The sequence below is a fragment of the Triturus cristatus genome, chromosome 5_1, assembly GCF_964204655.1.
Source record: "Triturus cristatus chromosome 5_1, aTriCri1.1, whole genome shotgun sequence".
Lineage (NCBI taxonomy): Eukaryota > Metazoa > Chordata > Amphibia > Caudata > Salamandridae > Triturus > Triturus cristatus.
In genome coordinates this window covers 99,625,668-99,643,541 of record NC_140587.1, presented here as the reverse complement: position 1 = coordinate 99,643,541, position 17,874 = coordinate 99,625,668, and the positions used below count along the sequence as shown (strand labels likewise).

The 17,874-nt window shown below is 50.5% G+C and overlaps 1 protein-coding gene across 2 annotated transcripts in view; it reads left to right on the top strand.

Annotated features, from left to right (window-relative positions):
* The window catches only part of MROH1 (maestro heat like repeat family member 1), a 2,508,022-nt gene that overhangs the window by 397,851 nt on the left and 2,092,297 nt on the right, over positions 1–17,874 (top strand). The gene's annotated exons all lie outside the window — the stretch shown is intronic.

Genomic DNA, 17,874 nt, shown 5'->3' with positions numbered 1-17,874 from the left:
ATGACTTTAGGCATAAATGCAGCTGCACAAACTGGATACGTTTACAGCCAATTCAAGGCTGAATATGGCGGAATTTTATTTCATTTCAAAAATGCACCCAGCTCAATAAAGTCACATAGTACATAAAAGTGGCTGTCGAAGATTTTTCACAGGCCTCTTATTGTTTTTTAAAGGAAGAGGAGAGGGAATGAAGGACAATGTTAGCAGATGGGCTGCAATGCAAAGTATACAACAACTGGCACTGTACCTTTGAGGGCCCCTCTGTGCCACCTGTATCTCACCCTGTCTCACAGCCGGCAGTTAGGTCAGTTTGTTGTAATGGCTTCTAGAAACCAGATTTGTGGCACCGAGCTCTGCATTTCTGGTTTCATTTGGCAATCTTTCAGTCATTATCACTTCGACTACACCATGTCTTTTAAAACCTTGAGTACATTTAAGCTTGAAAATAACTTCTTTTCAGTCAGGATGCGTCATTGCCTTCACTATTTGTGAAGTTTCTGGTCAGGTTGGACGAAAATGTTCCAATCAGACCATCAGAGTCAGCATAGTTTACCGTCTGAAATACCAATGTGCAAAACCCTGTAGCCATTACCTACATTCTCCAGGAGAACTCTTAAAAACAGAGAAAAAAATGTGTTGCATGGCCTACAAGGGGAAGATCCAGGAAGAAGCATTGCCAGAGGAAAAGACACTGTACTTGATTGACTTTGAGAAGCATGACGTCAACGCCTGGAGACATACCTACCTTCTTATTCGCCTTCAGAGACCGCGTCGAGGCATCACACAGCATTGAGGGAGTCTAAGCATCATCCATAGATGACAACCATCAGTCATGCAGTTGAAGTCTCGTTCCATGTGAAGACCAACATCAACATTGACCAGCATTAGTGCTCAGTGGCTTAAGGAGCGAGGAAAAAAGACAGTACCACTGACATCTGCCACGGAGTACTGTCAAATCTCTGCCCCTTCATGAGCGTTCACTCTTGAGGTGGACCTTTCATTCACCCCATCACCCAAGGGTTAAAAATGTGCCTTTGGCGTCTCCTCTGCTCCTGCCATATATGATTCAAACAACGCCTTCCTCTGCTTCTGTAAGATGTGCATGGGAAGGGACTCATTACACAGAGAGAGATCCTTCTATAACTCCAGCAAGACATTTAGACATCTTAGTCCTCTTGCTCGGCTCATACTCTCCCAACTGTCTGATGCATCTCGGGCAAAAGTATATAGTTCTATATATGTGTGTGTAAATATATGCACACACGCGCACACACACACACACGTACAATGAAATGCACATATATCTAAATACATCCATTGAATCAAAGATACATGTTTGCATATCCAGGCATATGCTGTACATTTGTGTTTGATGTGATGGTTATGTATGAAAGAGCCAGCTCTTGAGTAGTCTTATGAGATCGTTCTCTGGGGCTCTCATGTTTGAGGGTAATGAATTCCATAGTTTGGCTTCTTGAACAGACAAAGATGTACCCCCCCCCCCGCTCCCCCCCCCCCCCAATGGCTGTGCCTAGCTCAGTACACTTGCTCTGCGAGGCATGCTGTTTCTGGTACACCACTCCACGCACCGCCACTCCAAGCAATAACACTCAAGGCAATGCCACTCGGTGCAGTCTCACTCCATACACCGCCACACCACCTGCTCCATGCAACGCCACTCTATTTTACTCCACGCCACTCCACACAACGCAAATTCCCTCTACCTAACCCACTCCAATTCATACAATGCCAATCCAAGCAGTGACACCCAGGGCAGCATCACTCTATGCTACGCTATTCCTTGCAACACCGCTTCACACGCCTCTTCAGGCAATGCCACCCTTTGCAGTGCCACTTCACTCCATTCCACACAACTGCACACCGCACGCCACTCCACGCAGAGCCACTCCAAGCAACAACACTCCACTCCACTCTATGCAGCACCACTCCATTCTGTTCAGCACCACTCCACTCTATGCAACACCACTGGAAGCAGTGACACTCAAGCCAGGGCCATTCAAAGCAGCGACACACAAGGTAGCCGCTCTGCTCCACGTGACGCTGCTCTGCCTCACGCGCCGCCGCCATGCTCCACGCGACACCACTCCACGCCACACTACTCCATGCGCCACTCCATGCCACACTACTCCATGCGCCACTCCACGCCACACTACTCCAGGTGCCACTCCACGCCGCGCTACTCCACGTGCCACTCCACGCTACTCCACGCCACTCCACGCACCACTCCATGTTCCACTCCACCACGCGTTACGGCACGCTACTCCATGCAGCGCCACGACACGCTACTCTATGCAGCGCCACGCCACGCTACTCTATGCAGCGCCACGCTACTCTATGCAGCGCCACGCTACTCTATGCAGCACCACACCACACTACTCTATGCAGCGCCACTCCGCGCTGCCCTACGCCACGCACTGTGCAGCGCCGTGCTCTTTGCAGGGCCGCTCTCCGCAGGGCCACTCCAAACAGCGATGCTCAAGGCAACGTCACGCCCTACGACGCCACTGCACTCCACACAACTGCACGCCACTCCACGTAACACAACATTATGCAGCACGATTCTGCTCTACGCAACGCCATTGGAAGCAGGGACACTCAAAGCAACAACACTCTATGCAGCGTCCCTCTGCCCCATGCAGCGCCCCTCTGCCCCACACAATTAATCAATCAGGGGTTGTAAAGCGCGCTACTCACCCGTGAGGGTCTCAAGGCGCTGGAGGGGGGGGGGAGCAGCTCCGGATCAGTCGAAGAGCCAGGTCTTGAGGTCCTTCCTGAACGTGTGCAGGGTCGGGGCGCGTCTGATGTTCACAGGTAGATCGTCCCAGGTCTTGGCCGCGATGTAGGAGAAAGATCTCCCCCCCCCCCCCAGTTCCTTTCCTGCAGATGCGTGGGACCTCTGCCAGGGTGAGTTCGGCGGAGCGGAGGTCCCTCTTGGGTACGTGGAAGGATACTCTCTCGTTGGAGGTATTTGGGCCCGATGTTGTTTAGGGATTTGTAGGCGTGGGTGAGTAGTTTTGAAGGTGACCCGCTTCTCCACGGGGAGCCAGTGGAGGTCTCGTAGGTGTTGGGTCATGTGTTCGTGGTGCGGAGTCCCGAGGAGTCTGGCTGCGGCGTTCTGGATGGTTTGGAGTCTGTGTAGAAGGGTTCTGTTGATTACGGCGTATAGGGCGTTACCGTAGTCAAGTCTGCTGGTTACGAGTGCGTGGTTGACGGTCCTTCTGCAGTCGGGGGGGTGGGGTCCATTTGAATGTCTTGCGGAGGATGCGTAGGCAGTTGAAACTGGTGGAGGCGACGGCGTTGATCTGGCGGTTCATGGAGAGGGTGGAGTCGAGGATGATGCCGAGGTTTCGTGCGTGGTGTGTGGGTTGCTGAGGGCCACCAGGTGTTGTCCCAGGCGCAGGTGCATGGTCCGAGGATGAGGACTTCGGTCTTCTCTGAGTTGAGCTTCAGACAGCTGTCGTTAATCCAGGCTGCAACGTTCTTCATTCATTTCTTCCTGAAAACAGAGTCTGGTGTCTTTGTGGTTCCCTCGTGAGGGAGAGGATGAGCTGGGTGTCGTCTGCATAGGATACAATGCTGAGCCCATGCTGTCTGATGATGGCGGCGAGGGGGGCCATGTAGATGTTGAAGAGCGTGGGAATGAGCGAAGATCCTTGTGGTACTCCGCAGTTGATATCTGTGGGTTCGGAGAGGAAGGATTGGATCCAGTCGAGAGCGGTTCCTTGTATCCCTCCGTCATGAAGTCTGGCTGTGAGTGTGTGATGTGAGACAGTGTCAAAAGCTGCAGAGAGGTCTAGCAGGATGCGGGCCACAGTGTGTCACTGGTCGAGTAGCATGCGGATGTCATCAGTGGCTGCGAGGAGGGCTGTCTCGGTGCTGTGGTTGCTGCGGAATCCAGACTGGGAGGCGTCCAGGATTGAGTTCTCTCCGATGAAGGCGGTCAGTTGGGCGTTTAAGTCTCTCGGTGACTTTGGCCGCGAAGGGGAGGAGAGAGATGGGCCGGTAGTTTTTCAGGTCTGTTGGGTCGGCCGTTGGCTTCTTGAGGAGTGGTTTTACCTCCGCCCGCTTCCAGTCGTCAGGGAAGGTGCCGGACATGAAGGAGGTGTTGATGGTCCGTCCTAGTTCGGGTGCGATGGCGGCGGCCGTCCTGTGGAATATGTGCGGAGGGCAGGGGTCTGTAGGGGCTCCCGAGTGGGTTTTCTTCATGGTTGCGGTGATGTGTTCTACGGTGTCTTGACGGTTGGCTTATCGTCGGCGTAGGGGGCGGGGTGTTGTCCGGCGTCTGTTCGCTGAAGTTGTCATAGAGGGTCTTGATCTTCAGATGGAAGTAGATGCTGACCTTGTCGCAGAGTTCCTGGGAAGGAGTGACCTCCGTGGCTGAGCTGGGGGGTTTCGCGAGCTGCTGTATGATGTTGAACAGTTCCTTGGTGATGGTCGTGTTGGTCTGGACTTTGTTTCTTATGAAGGTACGTTTGGTGTCTCTTATGTGTTGGTGGTATTCCTTCAGGGCGCAGTGCCCCTCTGTCCCTCTCTCTGCGACGCCCCTCTCTCTGCGACGCCCCTCTCTCTGCGACGCCCCTCTCTCTGCGACGCCCCTCTCTCTGCGACGCCCCTCTCTCTGCGACAACGCCCCTCTCTCTGCGACAACGCCCCTCTCTCTGCGGCAACGCCCCTCTCTCTGCGGCAACGCCCCTCTCTCTGCGGCAACGCCCCTCTCTCTGCGGCAACGCCCCTCTCTCTGCGGCAACGCCCCTCTCTCTGCGGCAACGCCCCTCTCTCTGCGGCAACGCCCCTCTCTCTGCGGCAACGCCCCTCTCTCTGCGGCAACGCCCCTCTCTCTGCGGCAACGCCCCTCTCTCTGCGGCAACGCCCCTCTCTCTGCGGCAACGCCCCTCTCTCTGCGGCAACGCCCCTCTCTCTGCGGCAACGCCCCTCTCTCTGCGGCAACGCCCCTCTCTCTGCGGCAACGCCCCTCTCTCTGCGGCAACGCCCCTCTCTCTGCGGCAACGCCCCTCTCTCTGCGGCAACGCCCCTCTCTCTGCGGCAACGCCCCTCTCTCTGCGGCAACGCCCCTCTCTCTGCGGCAACGCCCCTCTCTCTGCGGCAACGCCCCTCTCTCTGCGGCAACGCCCCTCTCTCTGCGGCAACGCCCCTCTCTCTGCGGCAACGCCCCTCTCTCTGCCCCTCTCAAAACTGCCCCTCTCAAAACTGCCCCTCTCAAAACTGGCCCTCTCAACACTGCCCCTCTCAACACTGCCCCTCTCAAAACTGCCCCTCTCAAAACTGGCCCTCTCAAAACTGGCCCTCTCAACACTGGCCCTCTCAACACTGGCCCTCTCAACACTGGCCCTCTCAACACTGGCCCTCTCAACACTGGCCCTCTCAACACTGGCCCTCTCAACACTGCCCCTCGCGGCAACGCCCCTCGCGGCAACGCCCCTCGCGGCAACGCCCCTCGCGGCAACGCCCCTCGCGGCAACGCCCCTCTCAACACTGCCCCTCGCGGCAATGCCCCTCTCAACACTGCCCCTCGCGGCAACGCCCCTCTCTCTGCGACACCCCCCTCGCGGCAACGCCCCTCTCTCTGCGACACCCCCCTCGCGGCAACACGCCGCCCCACTCTGTGCAGCGCCCCTCTGCTTCGCGCAGCGCCCCACTCTATGCAGCGCCCCTCTGCTTCGCGCAGCGCCCCACTCTATGCAGCGCCCCACTCTATGCAGCGCCCCACTCTATGCAGCGCCCCACTCTATGCAGCGCCCCACTCTATGCAGCGCCCCACTCTATGCAGCGCCCCACTCTATGCAGCGCCCCACTCTATGCAGCGCCCCACTCTATGCAGCGCCCCACTCTATGCAGCGCCCCACTCTATGCAGCGCCCCACTGCTTCGCGCAGCGCCCCACTGCTTCGCGCAGCGCCCCACTGCTTCGCGCAGCGCCCCTCTGCTTCGCGCAGCGCCCCTCTGCTTCGCGCAGCGCCCCTCTGCTTCGCGCAGCGCCCCTCTGCTTCGCGCAGCGCCCCTCTGCTTCGCGCAGCGCCCCTCTGCTTCGCGCAGCGCCCCTCTGCTTCGCGCAGCGCCCCTCTGCTTCGCGCAGCGCCCCTCTGCTTCGCGCAGCGCCCCTCTGCTTCGCGCAGCGCCCCTCTGCTTCGCGCAGCGCCCCTCTGCTCTGCGCTGCGCCCCTCTGCTCTGCTCTGCGCCCCGCCCCGCCCCTCTGCTCTGCGCAGCGCCCCTCTGCGCCCCTCTGCTCTGCGCCCCTCTGCTCTGCTCTGCGCCCCTCTGCTCTGCTCTGCGCCCCTCTGCTCTGCTCTGCGCCCCTCTGCTCTGCTCTGCGCCCCTCTGCTCTGCGCAGCGCCCCTCTGCTCTGCGCAGCGCCCCTCTGCTCTGCGCAGCGCCCCTCTGCTCTGCGCAGCGCCCCTCTGCTCTGCGCAGCGCCCCTCTGCTCTGCGCAGCGCCCCTCTGCTCTGCGCAGCGCCCCTCTGCTCTGCGCAGCGCCCCTCTGCTCTGCGCAGCGCCCCTCTGCTCTGCGCATCGCCACTCTGCTCTGCGCATCGCCACTCTGCTCTGCGCATCGCCACTCTGCGCATCGCCGCTCTGCGCATCGCCGCTCTGCTCTGCGCATCGCCACTCTGCTCTGCGCATTGCCACTCTGCTCTGCGCATTGCCACTCTGCTCTGCGCATTGCCACTCTGCTCTGCGCATCGCCAGCCCACGCAATGCCCCTTCACGGTGCTGCACTCCACGCAACTGCACATTGCACCCCACTCAACTTCGCTCCATGCAACGTAACTATGCAAGGCCACTACGCTGCATGCAATGCCACACTAGGTGCCACCAGTGTACTCTACGCAACCCTACTCCATGCAACCCAACTCCATGCAAGCTCACTCATTGGAGTGCCACGCCACTGCACTCAACTGCATGCTGCACGCCACTCCAAACAATGGCACTCACGACCACTCTACTCTACACAGCTCCAATCCACGTGACGCCACTCAAAGCCGCTGCACTCCACACAACTATACACCGCACGCCACTCCACACAGCATCTCCACGCAACACCACTTTGCTCTACGCAATGCCATTGGAAGCAGTAACACTGAAGGTAACTCCACTCTACACAGCACCACTCCACGCAATGCCGCTCTGCTCCACACAATGCCACTCTGCTCCACGCAAAACCACTCCACTGCGCACCACTCCATGCAGCACCACTCCAATGTATGCAATGCGATTAGATGCAGTTACACTCAAGGCAACGCTGCGCTGCTGCCTGCAACGCCACGCTGCTGCGTGCAACGCTGCTACATACAACGCTACTTTGCATAGCGCCACTACACACAATGCTACTCTGCACAGTGCTACTACACACAACGCTACTCTGCACAGTGCCACTACACACAACGGCACTCTGAACAGCACCACTACACACGCTACTCTGCACAGCGCTACTACAAACAGCGCTACTCTGCACAGTGCCGCTACACACAACGCTACTCTGCACAGCGCCAATACACACGGTACTCTGCACAGCGCCACTAAAGACAGCGCTACTCTGGACAGCGCCACTCCAAACAGTGACACTCAAGGCAACACCACTCGAAGCAGTGACACTCGAAGCAAAGACACTCGAAGCAAAGACACTCGAAGCAAAGACACTCGAAGCAAAGACACTCGAAGCAAAGACACTCGAAGCAAAGACACTCGAAGCAAAGACACTCGGGAGTGTCTTTGCTTGGAGTGTCTTTGCTTGGAGTGTCTTTGCTTGGAGTGTCTTTGCTTGGAGTGTCTTTGCTTGGAGTGTCTTTGCTTGGAGTGTCTTTGCTTGGAGTGTCTTTGCTTGGAGTGTCTTTGCTTGGAGTGTCTTTGCTTGGAGTGTCTTTGCTTGGAGTGTCTTTGCTTGGAGTGTCTTTGCTTGGAGTGTCTTTGCTTGAAGCAAAGACACTCCAAGCAAAGACACTCCAAGCAAAGACACTCCAAGCAAAGACACTCCAAGCAAAGATACTCCAAGCAAAGATACTCCAAGCAAAGACACTCCAAGCAAAGACACTCCAGATGCTGCACTCCACACAACTCCACACCGTACCCCATGCAACCCCACTCCACTCAACCCCACTCCAAGCACTGACATTCAAGGCAACATGCGCAAAAAAACAATTGATGGACGGAATGCTGGACAATGCAAACATTCACCCCCAGTCACAAGGATCTTGGTTAAATCCGAGTGGGACGGGTATGCCCAGACGTGGGTCCCGTGCTGTCCATGCCACTGGAGTAAAGCTATCCTGGCTGATGAAGGGTGAAACCCCGAAACCGATCCTAGGCTGCTTTTTTCCAATCCAGGGAGGATCTGGCCTGGCAGTTTTGGGCTGGACTGTTCCTATTGGGCGCAGGGTCAAGACTGATTTGCATATGGAATGGAATGGCGAGCAAAAAAACGATTGATTTAGGCCCATATCTCTGTACTGGGGTGAATGTATGACTTTATTATACATTCTGTCCATCAATTGTTCTTTTTGCATTCAAGGCAACGCCACTCCACGCAACAGCACTCCACGCGTCGCCAGTGTACTCTACGCAATGCCACTCCATGCAATCCCACTCCACGCCACTCTACAGAGAGCCACTCCACGCAACACCACTCCAAGCAGTGGCACTCACAGCAATGCCACTCTAGGCAGCGCCACTCCATCCGAAACTCCATGCTGCTGAACTCCACACAACTGCACACAGGCCCGCACTCTACGCAGCCCCACTCTACGCAGCCCCAAGCTCTGCAGGATCTTCGAATGCGGTTGTCCTGTCTTTGTATGTAACCTTAAAAACTGTGAATAAGGCCATAACGGGAATTCATGGAACAAAGCAATGGTCGAAGGTCTAAAAAGTCCTTCCTGCAATTAGCAGTAGTCTTTGAAACATCTCGGCTGAAGAATTTTTTTTGACTGAACCATAACATTTGTTTACGTTGCTGAGCTGCATTAGGAACTATCAATTAAGTCGGAGTATTGAAGAAAGTATGCAATAATTTCCTGCGGTTTGCTCGAGGATGATGCAAAATGAGGCATCTGAATATTGAGATCCGTAGGTTTCAACTGACCAACTATCTTTGGTATGTGAGTCTTCAAAAATTCAATCATGTCGGAACCTTCCGGAATACCACATATTTGTAAATCGATGCGCCAGTTGCGATTTTCCAAATCTTCAGTCAACTCCTTGAGGTGAGTGACTTCTTTAGACAAGTTATCCACTTTGACAGCAACATCCTGAGCATCACGAATTCACTGTTCGACCTCAGAGTCTTGCGTCCATATGAGCCCACTTCTCCTCAATTCTTTGCAGTGATGCAGTAGTATTTTCCATGAAGGGCATTATATTCTTCAGCTCGTCCATTATATCCTCTAGTGTCAAAGGTGCGGTGACTTATTTGGAGAGGGAGGGTCCTTTTTAACCCTTTTATTGACATTGCTTCCAGGATCTTTGCGACAATTGGTAGTGGAATTACATGAGGCCGACGATATATCTGAGTGTGTAGACTCCATATTTGAACAGGCCTGAGTGCCAACAGGATCCCTGTGTATTCCTTCAGTTAGCCAACCACACAACTAATGCATTCCAAGCACAGCAGCTGACAAGGACGGTTTAATGACTGAAATGTTATTTGCTTGGCTGAATATGCATTAGTATGAATCACAGTGACAGAATACCAAAAGGAGACAACCAATATGTTTAGACCAAACCCATTGAAGAGTCTGTCATAAAAAATTACAAGTTTACAATGCGATCAATAAAAATAGCAAAAAGACAAGAAAAAAGTAATTTCTTCATCCTCCATTCTGAAAAAAAAACTCCCTGACCAACTGCGCACTCATTCATGAGGTGAAACAACCTTTGAAGCTCACAAGATGGCAGCCTGAATAAGTAGCAAACCGGGAGCGGCAAAAAAAGAAAAAATCCCTAAAAAGGTTTTCAGACCAGGAAAAAGTCTGAAAACATACCTCGCCGCTTCCGATGTGTTCCGAAGTGCTGAATAGCCGTCATTCCTCGATGCGTCTTGATGATTTAACTCTGCATAATTTAAATTGTGCTAGACTGGGTTAGCATACCATGGTACCCAGCCCTACTTCTCCTAAACTGCTTGCCTCCCCTCTGTCCTCTAGCTGTATAGAATCTGTTGACCCAGAACGAAGCCCCAGATGTTAAGATTTAATGTTTGGAACTTGAAATGCTATTATTATTCTCACATAACTTTCCAATGGAAATAATGAAGATATTTAGGGTGGCCAGATTCCCTTTCAACATGGCAATTTTCTGGAGTAGGTGGACAGTCGCGTCACAGCCCTTTATCATCTTCAAGCAGCACGGTTCATTAGTGTTCTGTCCATAGCAGAAGAAAGTGTATTATCGGTGTGGTCTTTTGCCAACAATTTTTGCCTACATTTTGTTGCCTTACCAAGGCTCATGTGTTAACTTCAATTAGTACTAGGATTTAAAAAAAAAAAAAGTATTAGGAACAGGTTTCGTCCATCTCAATTTAGGATCCCTCTTGGGATTTTAATCTGGTTCTCAATTTGTGATGGACCTACCGTTCAAAACCATTTAATTCTGGTGCTCATCAAGAAGAGTTAGAGAGTTGCAGACACGGTCTGCCACCTCTCTTTTTACCAGGTTATTTAACCGCTTCAGTGCCCATGACGAGATGGTCTCGTCATGGAGCGCGGTTGCGCTGTGCCCATGACGAGACTATCTCGTCATGAACCCCGCCCGCTAATGCAACGCCCGGCACAGGGCGGGGAAAGGGCGTGGCACTGAAGAGTTTAAAAAAGCAAAATGACACAGTCAAACTGGTCTTGCTTACTAAATTGTCTTTAGAATTTCAGCTAATTAAAGTAATTACCATGCCTTCCTTTTCCATGTGTGAGCAAAGACTATAAAACATATGCCCTAAGAGGACGTTTAACCACTACATTTACAGGATGCAGCCTTTGAGACCTGATAACTTATTTATCTGCTTGCTAACAGTTGTTCCTTGTAGAAGATTTCTGTAGCAACACCTTAGTTCTCTGTGCTTTATTTCAACAAACATTATTGTTTGGATATGGAATTGGGGAACATGTTCAAGTTAATAGGACGGATCTCCACCCCTCCCTAGACCATTTTTTTTTTGTCATACAGTAATGTTTTGGGAATGGTTGCCAAAGTAGAAGCAACAAATGTCTTTTGTCTTGTGTAGATCTACAAGGCAAGAACTTGGTCTTTGTACATTTTCTCACAAAACTGTGTTTGGCTATGGACATAAGGGAACACCCAGTTTAATAGAGCAGATCTAAATATTTATATTGTAAGGCCTAGAACTTGATTTATGGAAGGCTAAGGCTCAATTGAATAACTTTGACTGACTGGTGGGAAAAGTGAATGCTGATGTCACTCTGGGTAAGTGACATATATTGTAGCACTATATTACAAGTAAATAAACAGTTGTTATGCTTTTGCAGGGATTCTGCTCATACACAGAACTATGCGCAGGAAACCAGGACCTCAGTGAATTGCGGTGTACCAAAAACTCACCTCAGTACTCAGAACCCCTATCCGACTGGCATCAGTGTCTCATTCGTTCTCCGTATTATCTCGAAGCTACCAATGATTAGACAACCCAGAACCAGCGTCTTGGAGTACTCTCAGGAATGGTGGGAATTAGAAATACCTGTTTGTTATTATTCTCATATCAGTCCACAACAAGAGTATTCAGAGACACAGTAAAGTTTAAAATGTTTATTTTATAAACTACGTGTCCTAAGATGCAGTACTTTGGCTAACATAAGCAGACAAATGATTAAAAATAAAACCATCAGCATTGTTACAATACCATAGAAAATGAAGGGAGAAATCATATTACAAATGATAGTGGAATACAACCACCCTCCCTTCGCTAGTAAGCTAGTATTAATAGACTAATAGAAGGTCTCTAGGTTTGAATGGGGAACCCCATACCGTAAATAACAGCTTAGGGGAATCACATCACATCACAGGATCACCTTTGCTCTGTATCTGGAAAAGTTCTGGAAAAGTTATTCTCCAGAATGTGTATCTCATGCCTGCAAACTGCAATATTAAAGGCGCTTGAGTTTCAGATATTTGCAGCTGTGTGCGTGTTATGGCTAGAGCGTGGGCCGATCAACCTGAATTCAAAAGCATACATTGTTTGTTGGCCAAGGTCGCGGTGCACGTCTATGGATGTGAACAGACCGTTCTCATGTGAAGAAAAAGCAAGCAAGCAGTTTTCATATAATAACATCTATCTACAGTGTTGTGTGCAAAAGCAGCAAAAGTGGCAAGATGGCATTTTAACGTCTAAGACGCTTATGCTAACATAGCAATGTGTGTACCTCTTGTTCCGCCTCCACTACACCCTCCCTTGATCGGACCACGAACAAATAGGGATACAAATTAGGTTCGCAGACTTCAAGTTCGACAGAGACAGAACCAAGTGCATGTATTGGTCATCCATATGATTTGTAGTGAAAGTTAAAAAAAAAAAACCCACTTGAAAAACTACCTAACAGCTCGCAAAGGCTCAACAGAGCCCAATCGTTGAGTTAACAGGGGGGAAAAAAATTGAACGGGGGAAAGAGAGAGGAAAAAAAAAACGTTTAAACTTTTGCAAAGTCCCACATAGTCAGAGACAGTCAATCTATCAACGTGTAAGCACAATAAGTAGCAACAGCCTCCAAAAGGAAATCATTATAATGTTCTGTAAAAGATTCCACCATCTAGTCTAGCAAAGTAAAGGAACATACATGTTCTCCGGTATTTGGGGTGTCTTTCATAGATTCACATGCCTGAATCATTCCCTGTCGTCGGAGTGGGAGTCCCACGGTACATAAAAAAGCAATAATTATGCATATAATAAGCAAAAAACATTGGTAACGTAAAACTAGGAAGTAAAATAGCCTAAGCTATATGAAAAAAGCTTCTACACCTATGACTATCAGTCATTATATACAGTCCAAACTGTTGCCAAACAGGTGACAGCACCCACCAGAATTTTCTCCTCAGAGGCACAGGCTCTCAGATTTTCTACCACGCGTCGTGTGAAGGGAGCCTCCTTGAGCTCTGCTCAGTACTTGAACATGAGGTGAGGGATTGTAAGATCTGCAGGACCTTCCCTCAGAAAACCCTCGGGGGTAGAGAAGGGCGCCTACTTCTGTGGCTACAGAAGATTAAGGACAAAGACAACCCTTTATCTGAGGTAGAAAGTGCAGCCTCTGGGTCCTCTGTATCCTCCAGAAAGAGGATGGCTGATGAAGAATTATCTTCTCCTGGGGCAAAGGTGTTGAGGAAAGTTCAGCCTGCTAAAGGCTGTGGCTTGTCTTCTTCTACTGCTTCAAAGAAGGCTTCTCCACCTTCCAAACCTAAACCTGCTACGCCCCCGAGGAAGTTAGGAAAGTCTCTGGCACCTAAATGACTTCCTGACAAGGAATTACCTCAGGTAAAAATGCCGTCCTCGACGGCTTCTTCGTCGACTATTATCGTCGTCGACTGTTACTTTCTCGTCTCCGAGACCTAAAATGATTATAACATCAGCTTCGTCTCCGTCGACGCTGGTCTCCGTGGCTGTTAGACCTATCTCTTCGACCAAGGAAATTTCATCTCTCGTCTCCGCTCCGTCGACGGTAAGGACAAAGAAAATCTCATCAGCGACTGCTGCGTCGACGCCCACCTCGTTGACGAAGACTTCCTCGTCGACGGCCGCCTCGTCGACGAAGACTACCGCGTTGTCGACGGCTGCCCCGTCGACAAAGACTGCCTTGTCGATGAAGACTGCCTCGTCGACAACGAAGATTGCCTCGTCGTCGTCGACCTCCTTGTCGACGAAGATTCATCGCACATCTTATTGCCGCCATCGTCGACTGTCCCATCGACGGCGTGCTCGTCGATGCCTCTCTTATCTTCCTGTACAGATTTGCAGGTTTGGACTGCAACATCTGCTTCTGCTTCATCCATCCAGCCTTCGACAGCGGCTTCTCTACTTCAACGTCGTGGCTCCTCATTGGAAGCCCTGTCACCATTGAAGCTGCCGGGACAGTTATTAGATTCTGAGGAGGAGGATGAGGAAGACGAATCTGGAGAGGATGACAGATTCCACACTGCAAGGAGTCCATCAGAACTATTTATTAAATACCAGGATGACGACCAGGAGGAAGAACCAGGTACTGAGCCTCAAGCTCCACCTCCTGTCACAGTTCCTTCAGCACAAATGCCTTTAGAATTACTGAACAATTTACAATATATGTTGCAGGACTATTATCTGCGCTTTCCTCCATCAGCATCGGCGGAGTCTCTTCCATCTACGCCTATGCCAAGGGTTCCCATACCCTCTTTCCAATCTCCCAGACCACCTTCTCCACTGCCATCTCGTCATTCCCATGATGCAAATACAACTGATGACAGGGAAGAGGGAGAGGTGGATGACCATTCAGTGTTGTCGGAGTGGGACGAATACCAAATCCAAACTCCGTCATAGTCTGCTCCTGCCCCCGTGGGCTCTCCTCCGGTGGATATCAGAAGTTTTCATCTCCTTATGGAGAGGGCAACAAAGAGATTTTTCATCCCTATGGAGGCAAAGAAAGATGACTGCTTTCTTTACGATTTTAAGGACCAACCGAGAAAACAGATCAGGACAATTCCAATAATAGATTTTATCTGGAAAGAAGGCTTAAAAATCATGGCGACACCAAATTCTCTTCCAGCAGTCTTGCCTCGGTTGGACCAAAAATATAAGGCACCAAGTGATTCACCGGCATGCCTCATCGGCCAGCCTAAAGCGGACTGTCATCGCCCAAGCGGCACAGAGACGGGCCAGGAACCCCTCGTCTCCTATATCAGCTCCGCCTGACTGGGATGGCAGACGATTGGATTCAATTGGAAAAAAGGTCTCCATGATGGCTTCGACGACAGTTCGGGCTGCAAATTCCCTAGCCATATTAGGGTGATACGATCGACAAATGTGGTCCGACATCTCCCCCTACATTAATATGCTGCCGGAGCCTTACGAGGCCTTGAAAATTTTACAGGAGGGAGAATGTACCTCGGCTGAAATCATCGATGCAGCCGTGGATGTGGCATCTACGGGGTGCAGCAGTATTGAGGAGACCAGGTTGGCTGAAGTCAACATCTTTCCGTCAAGAGGTCCATCATATGCCGTTTGATGGGGAGTCTCTGTTCGGCCAACATTTTGATGAGGTCCTTCAGGCTATTAAAAAAGATACAGAGACGGCGAGGTCTCTTGGTAGCCTGCAATTTCGAAAGTTGTCTTTTCGTGGTGCCAAAGGACGTGGATCCTTCACCAACAGGGGAGGATATAATCAACATCGTTCTTATCAATCCTCCCAAACTAATCAAAGATTCCAAAACTACAGGCAGCAATCTTATGGACAGCAAAGTAACTCTTATTCGCAGTCAAGAAGGAAGCAATCCTTTCGTGGACGGGAGTCCAATAAAAAACAATGAGGTCAGCCAACTGCCACCATTTCTGCCGTTGCCCCATACAAGAATTGGAGGAAAAATATCCCACTTATACTCGAACTGGTCCAAAATTACTACAGACAAGTGGGTTTTGGATATAGTAGCCAGAGGCCATGCTCTGGAATTCACAAAGATCCCCCCCCAAACTCTCCTCCCAAAGGACCACCTCCTGCTCATCTCAAGGAGCTTTTTTCCCAAATAAATCTGATGATCCGGAAGGGAGCAATCGAAAAAGTCCCTCTGTTACAAAGAGGAACAGGATTTTATTCGAGATTTTTCCTCCTCCGAAAAAAGTCGGGAGAATGGCGCCCTATTCTCGACCTTTGCGCCCTCAACAAATTCTTAAAAAAGCTATCCTTCCGAATGTTAACACTTCAAGAAATTCTACAGTTCCTTTCGGCGGGGGATCACATGGCCACCCTCGACCTCCAGGACTCTTATTTTCATGTGCCGATCCTTCCCAGACACAGAAAATGTCTACGGTTCAGTGTGTCTGGCAGTGACTTTCAATTCAGAGTCCTTCCATTTGGACTCCGTTCAGCACCCCGGGTATTTACAAAGGTCATAGCGCCAGTGACCGCACACCTTCGCCTGCAGGGCATTCAAATTTTCCCGTACTTAGACGACTGCCTTATCAAGGCGAATTCTTTCCAAACAACATCCGAACATGTTCAGAAGTGTCTGCTACTTTTCCAGTCTCTGGGTGTTTCCATAAATTTTTGACTCCATCGCAGAAAGACTTTTCTAGGAGCAACATTGGACACAAAACTGACCCACGTCTTTGTCTCAAAAGAAAGACAAGTCAAAATCTGCAACCTCGCGCGCTCCTTGCTGTCAAAAGAGTTCGTTTCAGTCCGTTTGTACAAGTCCTTCCTAGGAATGATTTCTTCCTGCATTCCTCTGATTCCCAACTGCTGTTACAAAATGAGGCCACTGCAGGAGGAGCTCGACCTTCAATGGCTCCAGATTTCGGGATCGTTCGAGGACAACGTTCGCATCACTCTTCGGATGCAGGCAGCCTTTCATTGGTGGAGCAAGATGGAGAACTTAAGAGAAGGATGTGCATTTCTAGTCAAAATGCCAGATTTCACCATAACCACGGATGCTTCCCTCGAGGGATGGGGGGGCGCACCTTCAAGGTATGACAGTCAACGGCAGGTGGACTTTGGAACAAAAAAGGTGGCATATCAACCTTCTAGAGTTACGAGCCATATTCTTGGCTCTAAAATCATTTCGAACCGTCATCAAAGGAACATCCATACGAATACGAACGGACAATACGACAAGTATGCATTACTTGAACAAACAAGGCGGGACAAAGTCAGCCCTATTATCTCAGCAAGCACAAGAGATTTGGGATTGGGCGATTCGTCACAAGATCAGCCTCAAAGCCATTCATGTCCCAGGAGTCACCAATGGCGGATTCCCTCAGCAGATCCACAACATCAAACCACGAGTGGGAACTGCATCAACCATCCCTAAACAAGGTGTTTCGAGAATGGGGGCATCCCGATCTAGACCTCTTTGCAACCAGCCAGAACCGCAAATGCCCATCCTTTGCAAGTTGGGTTCCCCACAAAGACTCACACGGAAATGCGTATTTGATGAATTGGTATAAATATATGCCTACGCTTTTCCACCGATTCCACGATTTCTGCGCAAGATCAAGAAGCAACCTTGCCGCATGATACTCATCGCTCCCAGGTGGCCTTGCCAGTACTGGTTTACGGAACTTCTCTTCCTCTCGAAGTGCGAGGCCATCCAGTTCTGGCCAATTCCAAACCTTCTGTCCATCCAGAACGGACAAATTTGTCATCCTAACCCAGCATCGCTGAGATTAGCGGCATGGCTCCTCAACACCTTGAATTTGCACACTTAGATATTCCTCCGGACTGTCAGGAGGTTTTAGCTAATGCTCGAACTCCTACTACGATTAAAACTTACAAACTAAAATGGAAGAGGTTTTGCATGTGGTGTCAATCTGCCAATATCCACCCTGTTCAGGCAAGACCAGAACAAATTCTACCATTCTTTATTCAATTAGCAAGATCCGGCCTCTCCCATTCTACTCTAAAGGTTGTTCTTGGTGGCAATTTCAAGGTTTCGGCAGGATGGTGTTAACTCTCTTTATTCAAATAGTCATTCAACAATTCTTCAAGGGATTGTTCCGGAAGTTCCCCCCCCCTATTTGACGTCCACCTGCTTCTTGGCACCTTAATATAGTGCTTACACAACTAATGCGGCACCAGTTCGAACCTATTCACAAGGTAGAATTAAAGTTCCTTTCTTGGAAGGTTGCCTTGTTACTGGCTTTAACATCAACCAGAAGAGTTAG